At 44.3% G+C, this 16212-nt stretch overlaps 1 protein-coding gene and 1 non-coding gene across 3 annotated transcripts in view; both read left to right on the top strand.

Moving 5' to 3' along the window:
• The window catches only part of SERGEF (secretion regulating guanine nucleotide exchange factor), a 248199-nt gene that overhangs the window by 194134 nt on the left and 37853 nt on the right, over nucleotides 1-16212 (top strand). The window lies entirely within an intron of this gene.
• Nucleotides 5564-5635, top strand: TRNAC-ACA (transfer RNA cysteine (anticodon ACA)). The gene has a single exon. It is a non-coding gene; the product is annotated as a tRNA-Cys (tRNA).

The following is a 16212-nucleotide window of genomic DNA, read 5'->3' on the forward strand; positions in this document are numbered from 1 at the left end:
CATCTGCACCTCTCACTTGTGACATTCCTGAGCTGTGTGACCTCATCCATACTAGTCATTAGTATTAAAAATGGTTCTTGATATTGGTGATAACAGTAAAGTTTCCAAAGCATCTGGTATGGTAGTAGGTTCTCTAAACCATATCTCACTGCATTCTCACACTAGACATGAGAGATGGGTTTTGTTACTATCTGTTTTACAGATAAGCATCCTGAAATCCAGAGACCTAGAGTATCTTTTCTGAGCCTCAGTTTCTGTATAAAATAAGGATATGAATACCTCCCTGGAAGGGTGATTACAGGGACTGAATGAATGTGCATAAACTACATGTGTGTGTGTTAGTCGCTCAGTCGTGTCCGACTCTTTGTGACCCCATGGACACTAGTTGCCAGGCTCCTCTGTTCATGGGATTCTTCAGGCAAAAATACTGGAGTGGGTTGCCATTCCCTTCTCCAGAGGATCTTCCTGACCCAGGGATTGAAGCCAGGTCTCCTGCATTGCAGGCAGATTCTTTACCAACTGAGCCACCAGGGACTCAGAGCACAGGGCTATGATGGCTGAGGCGCTCAGTTAATGCTTCCTTCCTTTCTCTAGCTCCTCCTCTGACTCCTAATCCAAGTCTTTCCGTTGCATCCCCTTTAACCCGTTTGGAAGCTGAGGTCATGCTGGAGCCCTTTCATAACTTTCTTTCTCACTATCCCCACACCCCTCAGAGGGCCACTTCAAGTCTCTGATCTGAGCTCTCTGGCAGGTACCGCCTCTTTAGTCCTCTGCCAGTTCAGGAAACACCATCCTCTCCTGGCATGATGCTACACACCCCTGACATTTGCTCCACGGCTCTGTTCTGGAACGCTAAAGCCTGTCCTGGCCTCTCCAGCCGGGGCTCTCCCCTTTCCCAACTTGCTCTAAGGCAAATAGAGGTTGTTTTTCTTATTTTGGCATCTTGCCCGAGTCCCTCATGTTGTTATGTTGTGTTTCACGAGGGCCCACATATGGAAGTGACCTGAAACCAGGTCTCCTGACTTCCAGCATCATGTTCTACAGCTTATTATTTAAAGTTTAAGAGGCATACACAATAGGTCATGGGGAAAATATAGGAGCCCCATCTTTGGAGATCCTGAGAAATGTATTTATTGGGCTCTCAGTAAATGTTTATTCATTTAGCACCTGCTCTCAGCCAAGCCCTAGGTGTGGCCGTAAAGGAGGCAGGCAGGTCTGTCCTTCAAGAAGCTTTCATGGAACTCACGTTCTAGGGTGAGAGGTGGAGAATAAAAACATAAAGTCCAGGTTTGATGCATGAGACAGGGTGCTCAGGGCTGGTGCACTGGGATGACCCTGAGGGATGGGATGGGGAGGGAGCGGGAAGGGGGGTTCAGGATGGGGGAACACATGTACACCCATGGCTGGTTCATGTTCAGTGTGTGGCAAAAACAACTACAATATTGTAAAGTAATTAGCCTCCAATTAAAATAAATGGATTAATTAGAAAAAAAAACATAAAGTCAACTGGTAAGAGAATTTTAGATTTTATGTGTCATGAAATAAATTAACTGGACTGTGGGACAGAGAGTATCTGGGAGGTGTGTTGTGCATTTTGGATGGACAGAGTGGTCAGGGAAGGACTCCTTGAGAAGGTGCCATTTTGAGCTGTGATCTTCAAGGAAAAGCTGGAGCATCCCAGGCTGAGGGAGTATCGAGAACAAAGGCCTGGAGGTGGAAGGGGCTTGGCCATTCGAGGAGTGAAATGCAGATCTGGACAACTAGGGGCACAGGGCAGCAGAGGGAGAAGGCTGAAGCTCAGAGAGCAGGAGCTGGAGGGTATTGGGTTTCAGAGGCCATGGAGACATTGCGTGTCTAGGATCAGCACGGAGCCACCGAAGGGCTTTTCAGCAGAGGAGTGATGTAATCTGAAGGAAAACTGAGGCGGCCAAATGGAGAATGGATTATAAAACGTGAACAATAAAGCAATACCAGATAGCTGCTATTAGAATAGCCCAGTAGAGCTGACCGTGGCCTGGCCTGGGTTATGACAGTGGAGACAAATGACCTGAATTTGTGATTATGTTGAGGTTAGGACAGCAGGGCTCAGTAAAAGAATTAGATGAAATAATCCATTCTGCTCCATCTATTCAGTACCCCATTAGTATAAATCCAGATGATACCTAGCTTCAGTTTTAAACTGGGAGTTGTGGGGGATGACACATGCCTGGCAGTGGGTAGACTGGAAGGGCTACAGACCTGACTGCCAGAATGTGCCTCTGCAAGTCTGAGAGACCGCAGATAGAGAGAGGCTAGTCCTTGCATCTCTGAAAGACAGCTCGGAGGAGTGACACGGGGAGATTTTCAAAGAATTGGTTCATTCAGCAGTCCTATAGCAAGTACCTTATCTGTGGCTGGTGTTCTGTCCCTGGTGAGTGAGATAGGCTCTGCTCTTTAGCAGCTCCCTTCTCTCGGGGGAGGTAGAAATGTAAATAGATAAATCTCAGTGGGTAAGGATAATGACAAAGGGATAAACAAGGGGATGTGGAAATATGAAGGACAGGACTTTTCATAGAGGAAATAAAGGAAGGCCTCACAGAGAAATCAGGCATCAAAAGGAGCTAGGAGTACATTCCAGAAAAGGGAACTGTATGTGCAAAGGCCAGACTCCTGAAAGAGAGGGCTACATTCAAGAAACAGAAAACAGCTGAGTGTGGCTGGGGTTTAGGGTGTATGGGAGGTTTATGGACTGCTAGGTAAGGTTGTTGTCTGCACTGCAAAGTGCCTTGTGTGCCATAGTGAGTATATTGGACTTAATCCTTTATGCATCCAGGAACCATTGGAGGTCTTAAAACCGGATGCAAAGCAAATAGCTGCCCCACAGACTGCCAATCAATCAAATCCTCATTTCCTACTGCGTCTGGATACAGCCTCAGAAACGTTCTTAACACAGCACTCCAGGCAGTCACTTCCAGTCAGCCAGAATTGGCAGGGGATAAGGCCTATTTGCCGTTCTCGAAAGAAGATGAATCTGTGGATGAGTTTAAAGAGAGAAGTGTTCTAGGACCAAAAACTATCTTTTACAGTTACTTCATCGGCCACAAGTACAAATTGCCTTCATTGTGTAAGACCTGAAGGACAGTCAGAGAGAACCCAGCGTCACTGCTGTTCATAGGAGAATGGCTGTTGGACTGATGGGAGAAATAACCATCTAGCCCGTAGGAACATATTTCTGAGTGTGGCCATGGTTGTATGAGCACCAAGGAGGCAGTGCTGAGGCAGAAAGTACCAGATTTCCAAGGAATTCTGCTTCACTAGTCCCTAAATGGATGCTTTTGATCTATAGGGAAGTACAGTGTTTTAGTATATGTAAGGCTTCCTTGTCCAGTTGACATTGATCTTTTTCGCCAGGAAGTTCTTTTGAAAACGGCATGTAGCTCCTTTGAAGAAGGCAGAATATCCCGGGCTGAGAAACCAGGAAGTAACCATTCATCTGAGAGTTGAGTGGTGGCTGGGATTGTCTCTGCCAGTTCCATATCCCTGACACCCAGTGTGGGACCTGGCACACGGTGGTGCTCAGTGATGTTTGTTGAGTAAATTAACTAGGAAAAGAAAACAACCAGCCAACCAAACATCCAACCTAGGTTCTAATCCCAGCTCTTGAATTTTGTTTCTCTTAGTTATACAATGACCTGGTTGGTTTCCGTGGCCCTTCAAGACATTCTGCTGTCCTCAGATTCTAGGATGATGAATAGAATGGTTCAGAGCAAGCCAAGTCATCACTCATATTTCTGATATGCCTCAAATTTAATCAGAATAAAATACCAAAATCAAGCAGTACTTTACAACATCTCAGATATGCCTTCTAAAAACAGAACCTGCGTCTGTCTCTGAGTTGTGAAGAAAATGTATTAGGTTATATTAAACAGCAAGATTGTCCTTTTTTGTAGGAAGGAAAATGAATTAAATCTTGTCTTCCTGACTGGGGATTTTAATTGGGATTTGAGTCAATTTGATCTAAATTTGAGCATCCATCCAGAAAACATTTATTGACATCTGCCATGAGAAGGGCTTTGTGCTAGGCATGTGGGAGAGAGGGAGATGAACAAGACACAAGATGTACGAGAGCCTTCTAGGCAGAAACTGACAGTCTACTCAGCAAGATAAAACATACACTTGACTGTGGCCCCAGGTAAACTGAGAATTAACCGGGACAGGACTAGGGGAGGTCGGAGGAGGAAACCCCTTCAAGTACATCATACAGGCAGGAAGTCAGCCTCTTAACACACCGTGTAGGGCTTAGAATTCACTGAGCCATTGTGGCCATGAGGATATACTCTCATGGGATGGAGCTGCCCAGAGCTCCTGGTTAGCCTGCAGCCACTGAGTCAAGCCCCTTGGCCTGAGCTCTGGTTGGCAGGGAAAACCACCCCATGCATTCAGCCATTGGTCTTTATGAGCAAAGGGTATACCACACCACCAAGCTCAGGGGCCCCTTTCATGGCTCTTATCCTTGGGGCCAATTCAAAGAAAAAGATGTTTACTGCAATAGGAATTCCTATTTTTCCTTTTGCCCATGTTACCCTTTCTGCCTCAGCTCCCACTGAAATTCAAGATCTAACTAAAATGGGGGCACATGCTTTCTGACATTTATCCAACAATTACTTGTCAAACCCTTCTCTGTGCAGGGCCCTGTGCCAAGTGGGTAGCAGATCATAGAGGCCCTGCCCTCAAGGGGCTGACAGAAGGCTGCATGAGCCAGGCCGAGGGAAGACTGTAATCCCAGCTGTGAGAGGGGCCAAATGAAGTGCTCGCAGTCAGAGGAGAAGGAGCTTATTTTAAGGCTATCGAACACAGGTATACCTGTGGTGGATTCATTTCGATATTTGGCAAAACTAATACAATATTGTAAAGTTTAAAAAAAAATAAAATTTTAATAAAATAAATAAATAAAAATCAGGCAAAAAAGAAAAAAAAAAAAAGGTGGGGGGGAAACCTAAAAGAGATCCATGGGATTTGGGCCTCAAAAAATGTAAGGACCATACACATTGAAATAGATGTAGTAGGTTTTCTAAGATAAAATGATGACCAAAGCGTTGAGGAAGCAAAAAAAAAAAATTCCAAGCATGTTTAGGGAACAGGGAATACCTCAGTCTGATTATATATAATAAAAGGAACATAAAGGAGAACAATGCTTTGGAAAAAAAAAAGTTGAGGCCCATCTGAGTCAGTTTAGAATACTGTATAACAGGGTTCCCTAGACTGAGTGACTTAAACAGCACACATTTATTTCTCATAGTTTTGGAGGGTGGAAGTTCAAGATCAGGCTGACAGCATGGTTGGGTTCTTGGTGAAAACTCTCATTTTAATTCACAAATGGCTTTCTTGTTGTGTCCTTATGTGGTAGAGAGAAAGAGAGAAAACTCTCTTTTTATCAGGGCACTAATCCCATCATGAGGACTCCACCCTCATCATCTAATCACCTCCCTATCTCCAAACACCATCACATCAGGGATTAGAGTTTTGACATGAAGAATTTTAGAGGAACACAAGCATTTAGTCCTTAGTAGGGCCAGACTGGGCTTCCCTGGTGGCTCAGATGGTAAAGTGTCTGCCTACAATGCAGGAGACCCGGGTTCAATCCCTGGCTCGGGAAGAAGAAGGCAGTGCCTCTAGAGAAGGCAGTGGCAACCCACTCCAGTACTCTTGCCTGGAAAATCCCATGGACAGAGGAGCATAGTAGGCTCCTACAGTTCATGGGGTCACAAAGAGTCAGACACGACTGAGCGACTTCACTCTCTCTCTCTCTCAGGGCCAGACTATAGCGGGCCTCCTTAGGTGTTCCAGGGTAAAGCAATTATATATTTAATTCTATAAGCAATAAGATGTCACTGATAGTTTTTAAGCAGCAGTGTGCATAAAATCCAAGGGTTGGAAAGGACTTTGGAGATGACCCAGTCCAGCCCTCCATCTCACACATAAAGACTGAATCCCAAAAAGGGTAAGTTACTAACCCTAAGTCAGACAACTAGTTCTGGAGCCAGGGCCAGCACCAGATCCAGATGTTCCAGCTTCAAATAGAGTGGTCTTTTGCCCACCAGGATGAGATCTGCACTAGGGAGAGATTTGTGAGTCTTTCTGCTGCTGCTGCTGCTAAGTCGCTTCAGTCATGTCCGACTCTGTGCGACCCCATAGACAGCAGCCCACCAGGCTTCCCCGTCCCTGGGATTCTCCAGGCAAGAACACTGGAGTGGGTTGCCATTTCCTTCTCCAATGCATGAAAGTGAAAAGTGAAAGTGAAGTCGCTCAGTCATGTCCGACTCTTAGCGACCCCATGGACTGTAGCCCACCAGGCTTCTCCATCCATGGGATTTTCCAGGCAAGAGTACTGGAGTGGGGTGCCATTGCCTTCTCTGCGTGAGTCTTTCTAGTGGAGGTCAATTGGGAAAGGAGAGGCGAGAGTCAGAGAGGCAGAGCTTTGGGAGACTTTTGTATAAAGTTTGGATGAAAGGCAACACCTGAGGCTTTTAGGGCCTTGACAGTGGACTGACAAGGAAGGAGCTGATCAGGGAGAAACACAGAGGTCCAGCTGACGGGGCCTGGATGTGGAAGATGGAAGGGAGGAGTCTACTGGTACTTGCTCTGGCTTCTCTTCTTTACCAAGTTGTTCCATTTTGGTAACAATTTCATAAACTACCTTCAAGTTTTCCCTTCCCAGAGGCAGGATGGGAAACAAATTGAACATAAATGCATCAAACACCCTCAGTGTTTGCTATATTAAACCCTTTTTTGTAATTTCGTTTTTGTTTGGTTTTTTTTTTTTGGTCCTTCTTGCCTAGAGGACCTGATCCTTTTCCAGAGCCTGACCTTCCAGGTTGTAAGTCCTCAGCAATGCTTCCATTTACCAGCCAGCACTCTGACTCCGTGGCTTTACACATGGGATACTGGAGCTACCATCATCGTCTGAGTGTCCCCAATTTTAGGTTTCCTGCCAGACCCTGTGAAGGTCTGTGCGTGTGACTTACCTCCCATCACATGACTCTAAGTTTGAAACCAAAGCCCTGAGACAACCCCCAGCAAATACCGAGCTCCTGACTCCTGGCCCTAGGATGGTCTGGGCCGAGACCACCTGCCTCAGAACCTGGAAGCATGAAAACGAATATTCCTGGGTTCTCCCTTACCCCTTCTGAATCAGAACTGCAGAGTGGGGGCCAGGAATCTGTATTTTGGATAAGTGCCCCCAGATGATTTTTATGTACCTGAAGTTTGAGACTCTGCCTTAGATCACTTAATACTTTTTCTGGGCCTCAATTTCCTTGTTTGAAAATTGAGAAACTATGTACTCAATTTACTGTGAAAAAAGAAATGCACTTGGAAAAAAAGTGTTAAAAGTTAAGTACTTATATTTATAGAACTAATGGGCTTCCTGGTGGCTCAGATGGTAAAGAATCCATCTGCAGTGTGGGAGACCTGGGTTCAATCCCTGGATTGGGAGGATCCTCTGGAGGAGGGCATGGCAACCCACTCCAGTATTGTTGCCTGGAGAATTCCCATGGACAGAAGAGCCTGGTGGGCTACAGTCCATGGGGTTGCAAAGAGTTGGACATGACTAAGTGACTAAGCACAACACAGTATGCTGCTGCTGCTGCTGCTAAGTCGCTTCAGTCGTGTCCCACTCTGTGTGACCCCATAGACGGCAGCCCACCAGGCTCCCCTGTCCCTGGGATTCTCCAGGCAAGAACACTGGAGTGGGTTGCCACTTCCTTCTCCAATGCATGAAAGTGAAAAGTGAAAGTGAAGACCCTCAGTCGTGTCCGACTTCCAGGGACCCCATGGACTGCAGCCCACCAGGCTCCTCCGTCCATGGGATTTGCCAGGCAAGAGTATTGGAGGGGGGTGCCATTGCCTTCTCCACATACATGTATATAAAATTATTATGTGTATTGCTCAGTTTACAATCTTGGGATCAAGAAAGTTTAAAATATTTCTCAGACTGAGATACACTGGATACTGGTAAAAGATCTGAGTGCTCACATCTGGAGCATGTCTGCTTACCAAGTAAGAGACAATATGAATGAATAACTCCAGGAAAGATAAACCCGAAGCAAAATCGTTAAGCTTTCTCTTCAATATCCTCTACCTCCTGCATTCAGTCAGCATCATTCACTGAGTGCCTAATATGTGTCAGGGCACCGTGCCAGGCTAACAATATAGAGATAATAAGACATGGTCCCTGACCTCGAGGGGTTGAAGATCAATATGGAAATGAATGTTCAATACGGTGTGATAAGCACTGGCTCCAGGGTGGGTAGAGGCTGGGTATTACTACTTTGGCAACAAGAGCAGGTATCAGGTGTCAGGAAAGGTGTCACCAAGGAGACGACCCTAGGGCTCTATCTTGAACACAAGTATCATTGTTCCAAGAAGGAAAGCCCCTTATATAGTCCTTGTCACTCACTGGCTGCCTCCTTCCATCCCATCCAGTTCTCTCATCAGTTTCCTCCCCCATCAAACCAGTTTCAGGAATTGAGTTTTTTCCTTCTTCCACCAAAATCTGCTTTCACTCTAAGTCAATTTTTAGATTTAGTCATAAACACTGGGGTTTAAGACAATGCTTTTTTGGGGGAAGGGGTGCAATGTACATTGTTACCCCCAAACTAAGCTCAACTGGAGATGTGTTTGTTTGCCTTTTATATCAGCCAGCTGATGGGAGAGGTGTTATGCCTGATTGGTTAGTGTTTTTTTTTTTTTCCCTTGGGGGGAAGAGTATTGGTGACAAGTGGTTTTCCCCAGTCCTTGTTGTTTTACTAGTTAAATGATTACTACTTTGCTTATCTGTAAAGAATTAAGGGTTAATACATAGTCAAAGTTGACTTGTAGAATTGCTTTCTTAGTGTTTTAAGGTAGAAAAACAATGGATAATGAATCAGATCCTAAATTAAACTAGCCCTTCAGAATGCACAAAGTGTCATGACCAGGTATATCCTTCCTACTCTAAAGGTGATCACCAAGTCCTCAACCTCAACCTTGGCTAGCTCTGAGTTGAAATGCAGAATCTCAAACTAGCTTATGGTTACTAGGGGGTGAGGGGAAGAGGGATAAATTAGGAGATTGGGATTTGCATATACAAACTACTATAAAATATAAAATAAATAATTAGTAAGGACCTACTATATAGCACAGGGAACTCTATTCAATATTCTGAAATGGCCTATATGGGAAAAGAATCTAAAAAGAGTGGATATGTGTATATGTTTAACTGATTCACTTTGCTGTACACTTGAAACTAATATAACATTGTAAATCAACTATACTCCAATAAAAATAAAAAGAAATAAAATGTAGAACTTGAGTCCCTACCTGAGATCTGCTGAATCAAAATATGTATTTTAACAAAATTCCCTGGCAATTCATATGCACATTAAAGTTTGAAAAGGACTACAAAGTTAGTGATTTATCCCCAGTTATTGATTAGGACACTCATGTCCAGACAGATTAAGGAACTTTCTCAAAATCATGTAACAAGCAGCGGAGACAGGATTCATGCCCTGATTACTTGAATTCCAAGTTCAACACTTGGTCCACTGTACAGCTTTGCTTCTTTGTACTGTATTAACAACGCTTCTTCAGTAGTTCATGATAAATTAAGAGGGAGAAAAATAATATTTTTTCAAGGTATAAATGTGTCTTCTTGAGAGCTTCAGGAGACAAGGAGAGTCAAAGAGCTCATCAAGTGAGCTTTGAGTTTATGCCAGGCATGTAGCCTTGTCTCCTTTTTACAGATGGTGAGAATCCTTAGCCTTTTACTGAGCGTAAACGACCCATAGGGACTGGGGAAAGAAAGGGTTGAAGATGGTATTTAAAGGTATGATACTGGGACTTCCTAGGTCAGAGGTCAAGGGATCAGAGAGATTGTGAACATTTCTTCATCCTTGAAGTAAGATCCTCTTCCTGTATGAGGTCAGCTTCTTCCTCAACTAATCAGATTTGTTGGCTGCTCCCTGCCTCCAAAGTCAGAAATTCAGGAATTCAATCTTCGGCTTGGAGCTCCTCTTGATTTATGAACAACTGTCTCGTAGAGTAAAAGTGGTTTTCCCAAAGAGGGAAAAAATAGCTTAAAAGAAGGCCTTGAAGAATCAAGATGACAGAATGTATTATTTATAAGGGCCTAAAATAAGTGCTGGATCCTCCACTCAAAGTGAGCAGGCGACAGCCAAGCCCTGTGTGGAGTGGAGCCCAGCCGACTCCACCTAGATCCTTGTGGCAGGGTGGTCAGCCACGCTCTGCTCAGGATGCCAGGGGTCCTTCTCAGAAGGTGACTCTCACTGCCAGTATAGGGCAGCCCGTGTAGCTCATGCCTCCCAGCTTACAAGTGCTCACGATAGCATCAGTGAAACAAAGTAATTCATTTTTAAGAAAACTTTTTATTTTATACTGGAATATAGCCAATTAACAGTGTTGTGATAGTTTCAGGTGGACAGCAAAGGAACTCAGCCATATATATACACATACCCATTCTCCCCCAAACTCCCCTCCCATCCAGGCTGCCACTTAACATTGAGCAGAGTTCCCTGTGCTGTAGCAAGAAGGTAATTCTTGAAGGAGAATGAAGGAAATGCAGCAAGAGCCTGTGGATTGGTGGGAACACACAGGCATACACATATGTGCACACACATACACATGCACGCACACACCATTTGTAAGATTATTTTGAGTTCCTGACTTAATGACTCAAGGATACAGGTATGTGTTGGGTATGAGGACAGGAGTAGATACAGGGTCTCTGGACCTTGTCTTTGATAATGGCTCCTGGTTCTGTAACAAAGCATGCATCTGCTGGTGACTCTGGCCATGCAGAATAGGTCCTGCCACATCCGGGTAACAGCCACTTCTTGCTACGTTACAGGTGTTTTTTTTTTTTTACTCAAGGCTTGGCTCATTATTCTTGAAGAACTTAAAACAATTTCTCTGTTTTCCTTTAGGAGAATGTTTACAAACATGTCTCCTACAAAAGGCTCTCCTGCTTTCTGAAAGAACCTCAGACTTAGCAAGTCTGCATTTTGCCCAGTGGGGAAGAGGCAGTCAGTGTCCAGGGTTCTCACATCAACAGCCAGCATTACAGAAAACCCATTTCCCTGGCACTCGTCCCTTGACTCTGCCGTAATACCTTTGTTATCTGGGGGCTTGTGGCACTGACTTAGACCTGAGGACTATTTCCTAAGTCCATTTGTCTATAGCAGCCATGACTCAGTGACAGGAGGGAGGTCACTGAGAAATAGAAGGGGTGCCAAGAGACTTCGGAAGACACCCCAGGCAGTCATGAGATTGTCTCCAGCTTCAGAGTGATTATAAGTCTGCTTTTACCAGCAGAACAGTAGGCTGGGATTTGAACAGAGGCTTCAGAACCCTCTCATCTGTCTCTGATCGTTCCCCTGCTTCACCCTCTTCCATCCTCTTACTCTTCAAAATTTCTCTTCTGGGCTGTGGTGACTACACTGTGGGGGAGTAACGCTTTCAGTAGCTCTCGCTGTATTTGGAACTTGCTTTGTATTCTCTGTTGGCTGACGGCCTCCTCCCCAGCCATGGGAGCTCACTGTGATCCATGGTGCTGCTGCAGCCATGGCAGCATCAACTTGTATTGTCTCCAGTTCTAATCTCAAAGGTCTTCCAGGTTCCTGTCATCAGAATGGTTATCCCTGGAGTGTAGGGTACTGGTCAATAGGATCAGGTTTACCCACATGCCCTGGCAATCCAGGGAGCCTTCAAGAAGATGGACGTCTGACCTTCCTACCACCCTCCCCACCCCAATTCAGAATAATAAACTGAAGACTAAAAGAAATCTCAGCCTTTTAAGATCCAGGTAGCGATTTCATATTTGAATGAGGCAGTGTGGTATAGGAGGATGTGGTGTATTGAACTGGTTCAGTTCAAATCTCATCATTACCACTTTCCACAAAATGTGTGATCCTGGGCTCATCACCTGATCCCTCTAAACAAGAAATGCCTGGTAGAGCCATAATGGAGAATAAAGGATGGTACAGATAAAGTGCCTGTGTATATGATGTGCTTGATAAGTACTGACTAATATTATCATTATCCTGAAAACCAGGGGTTTTCAAAAACTTTTGCCTGTAGAATACGTGCTTTCCATCATATATGCTTTTTAGACCCCTTACCACTCTGGTTATTTTAGTAGTAGTGTTATTACTATTACTGTTTTTATTGTGGTAAAGTATACATAATACAATTCACCATTTTATGTGTACAAGTCAGTGGCATTAAGTAGATTCACCTTGTTGTGCAGCCATCACCCACATCCATCTCCAGAATGTTTCCATCCACCCACTTTGAGACTCTGTACCCATTAAACAGTAACTCCCCATTCCCGCCAGCCTCCCAGCCTGGTCACTGTCTTGGAATAGCACACTCCAAGTTCTTCAGTGTCTTTCTTCCTACTGTAAATGGGGCTTGGAAAGAGCTTCCTGCTAGGGTTTTCTTTGTGTTCTACAAACTCCCACCAGCAAGCCCAAGAGTTAAAGCTCTATGTCAATTGCAGCAAACTTTGGGGATTACTAATAGTTACAAAATGGATGTAAAGCAAAGCTGCTTTGCATGGAATGGATCCGCAAAGAGCCTTCCAAGGACTGGTACATTCCTTCCAAAGATATCCAAGGATGTGGCTTGGCATAGCTTTGGGGAGAAACCAACAGCTTTTGAATTCTTCAATAGCATGTATCTCATGGTGAAGATTAAATGAGCTAATTCGTGTTAAGTGTGTAATACAGTGCCTGGCATGGATAGTGTCTTTATATGTACACTGTTGTTGCTGTGATTGCACTGTGACAAAATTGTTATGTATGTTCTGTTATTTAATCCCCACAGTAGGTGGATATCAGCTTCATTTAACATGAGGAAACCAGGGCTCTGGGCTGTTAACACACCTGAAATTACAGAGCTAGTAACAGAGTAACAGAGCTGCCCTTCAAACCCATACTCAGTAAGATGTCACCTGATGTGATATATACCAAGAAGGGAACTCTATGGGTGAGTGAATCATATTGACTTCATTCTCAGTATTACATCTTTCCATCTACCCTGCCCTTTTTCTGAGGCCCTGTCTTTTTGCTGTTTCTTCTTCTTAAATCATTCACCTAATGTCCAAGCCTCAGAGCTTTGCGAATTTACTAGCCCCCATTCTCTGCACCATCTGAGAGGGATCACTCATGGTCTTCAGTAAGCCCTCTGCTCCAGAATAGGAAACTGAAGCCATGCATGTAAACCATGGAGCTCTCTGGCTTTATTCTATGAGCACCTAAGAGCTAATGCATTGTTCATGGAATTTAGAGCAATCATTGGGGTTTGGGTCAGGAAATAGTACTTTGCAGGACATTCAAGTCACTTGGCTGGAATTTGTTCAGAAAAGAAAACACTTACACCTGGTTTCCGTGAGTGACCAAGATTCATTCTCCTTTCAGAAAGCAGGACCAAATCACTCTGTACTTTGTCACGACTCCTAGGAAGCTCAACGCCAGCTTGAATGCTTGAGTCACACATGGCATGTACATCAATTCCCAGGGCAAACATGTTTGATCCCCCTCCTTTTCCTGGTTTTGCATCTCCATTTCTGTTTTACTCACTGGGTTATGGAAATTCCCTTTGGAAAGAGAGGAGTTTAGGTAAGTCAATCAGTAAAGACTATAAATGTGTTGAAGTCAAGGACCGTATTTGGTTATGGTAGTGTCCTCAGTCCATAGCCCAGGATCTGGCATGCGGTAGGTGCTGAATACATGTCTGTCAGTTGAATGAATCAAATATGTTAATGAACCAGTGTTCAAAGTGACTTGAAGGGTGGCATCTTTGGTACTTTCCTTTGGACTCTCAGCTCATAGGGTTACCAAACTGGAAGCTTTAGAAAGCGTTCCTTAGACTTTGATGGTCTTTCATTAAGGATTTGTGTGTATATGCTCACAACAGACACCATAAATAATAATGACTAAAAAAAGGATAAGTCAGTTTTTTGTGACTATTATGTGCTAAATTGTGTCTGCCCAAGATTTGTAGGTCAAAGCCCTTGCCCCCAGTCTGACTGTACTTAGAGTGAGGGCCTCGAAGGAGATAACAGAGATTGAGTCATAAAGCTAGATTGAATCATAAAGCTTGAGTCTTAATCTGACAGGGCTGGTGTCCTTATAGAAGAGGAAGAGACATTAGAGATCACTCCCTTCTTGTAAGCCAGAGGAAAGGCCATCTGCAAGCCAGGAAGACAGGCCTCACCAGAAACCAACCCTGGTATTTTTTTTTTTTTTTGACTCTGCCATCTAGCTTGTGGGATCTCAGTTCCCTGACCAGGGAATGAAACTGGGCCATGGGAGTGAAAGCCCAGAATCCTAACCACTTGGCTACCAGGGAACTTTTGATCTTGGACTTCTGTCCTCCACACCTGTGAGAAAATCTTCTGTCCTTTAAGCCACCCAGTCTGTGGTATTTTGTATGGCAGCCACAGAGTCTAATACACTCATGTATGAGAGGTCAAGTGATACTCAGCTCAGGGCTGGTGTAGTAGCCCTGTGGATAGCAAAAAACGTTTCCAGTAATCTCCATCTTTCTATTTTACTATCCTTAGCATAGGTTTTCATGGTTTTACTATCCTTAGCAAGGTTTTCATGGTTTCCTCATGGCCCAAGATGGCCGCTAGAGTTCTAGCTGCCACATCCACATTCAGGCAGGAAGCACACAGAAGGGAAAAAAGGCAAAAAACAGGACCTACAAAGACCCTTTGGCTCAGTGGTAAAGAATCCACCTGCCAGTGGAGGAGATGCACTTCGATCCCTGGGTCGGGAAGATCCCCTGGAGAAGGAAATGGCAACCTACTCTAGTATTCTTGCTTGGGAAATCCCATGGACAGAGGAGCCTGGCGGGCTATAGTCCGTGGGGTTGCAAAGAGTCAGGCACAACTTAGCAACCGAGCACACAGCACAAAGACACTTTTCCTGAAGTGGTACCCTGCCGTGTCCACTTGCATCTTTTTGTCCAGAACCTAGTTACATAGCCACACCTAACCATAAAGAAGGCTGGGAAATTAGTCTTTTAGCTGGGCACTTGACTGCTCTGAATAAAATTTGGAGAGAATGAGAGTTGAATAGATCACCAGTAGTCTATGCCTAAGAAACATGAGCATTTTGGAAACGAGGAAGCTGGAAGTGAGCCTCTCACTCACAAGAACAATTCCACTTCTCAGAGCCTGTGAGCTACTACCAGTCTTTAAATCCCTGCTCTCCCACATAGAAGAATTCCAAATAATTTATGTAGAGGCTCCCTACTTTAGGAGCTGGAACTTAACTTCCCATTCCTCGAGTATGGGCTCTGCTTGTTAATATGCTTCCGAAGAGTAGACCATGGAAGGGAGAGTGGTGGAAGGGAGGGCAACTCTACGGCGAAGAAACCTGGTAAATATTACCTTGGCCAGGTGATCGAAGTTATAATAACATCATTAATAATAAATCGTTTTGAACCTTTGATATGACCTGATGAGAAGGGTACTTCTCTGTGGTCTTTCTCTCCCAAACCCATAATCTCAGTCTAACCATGAGTAAAACATCAGAAAAACCCTATTTGAAGGCATCCTACAAAATAGCTGACTAGTACTTTTTGAAACTGTCAAGATCATCAAAAAACAAAGAAAGTGAGAGGAACTCTAACAGACCAGAAGATCTTAAGGAAACATGACAACCAAATATAATGTGGTATCCATACCCTGGAGCAGAAAAGGACATTAGAGAAAAAAAGTAAAAATCTAAACCAAGTATAGCATTTAGTCAATAGTAATGTACCGGTGCTGATCCCTTAGGCATGACAGATACACCATAGTGACCTAAGATGTTAACAGTAGGGGCAACTCAGGGAGCGGTATTTGGAAACTACTGTGTCTCTTCAACTTTTCTGTAAAATAGCACTCTTCTAAAATTAGCAGTTTATTGAAATAAATCTCTGCTCTCCTGCTTACTCACTGAATGACTTGGGCAAGTCACTTTGCCCCATTAGGCTCAGTACCTCGGCTGTGTGATGGGGTGATAGAGCCTTCACTGCAGGATTGAGAAACGGCTTCAGTGAGACGGTGTGACACGGCCTTGAGACAGTGTCCCCTCAGTGTGGCTTTGCATGCAGCATTCCCTCCTGCCTCTGCAGTTCCATACAAGGGCCTTCTAGAAATTTCCTCAGAGGCCATTGCCACTG

Source organism: Bos taurus, chromosome 15 (assembly GCF_002263795.3).
Source record: "Bos taurus isolate L1 Dominette 01449 registration number 42190680 breed Hereford chromosome 15, ARS-UCD2.0, whole genome shotgun sequence".
Lineage (NCBI taxonomy): Eukaryota > Metazoa > Chordata > Mammalia > Artiodactyla > Bovidae > Bos > Bos taurus.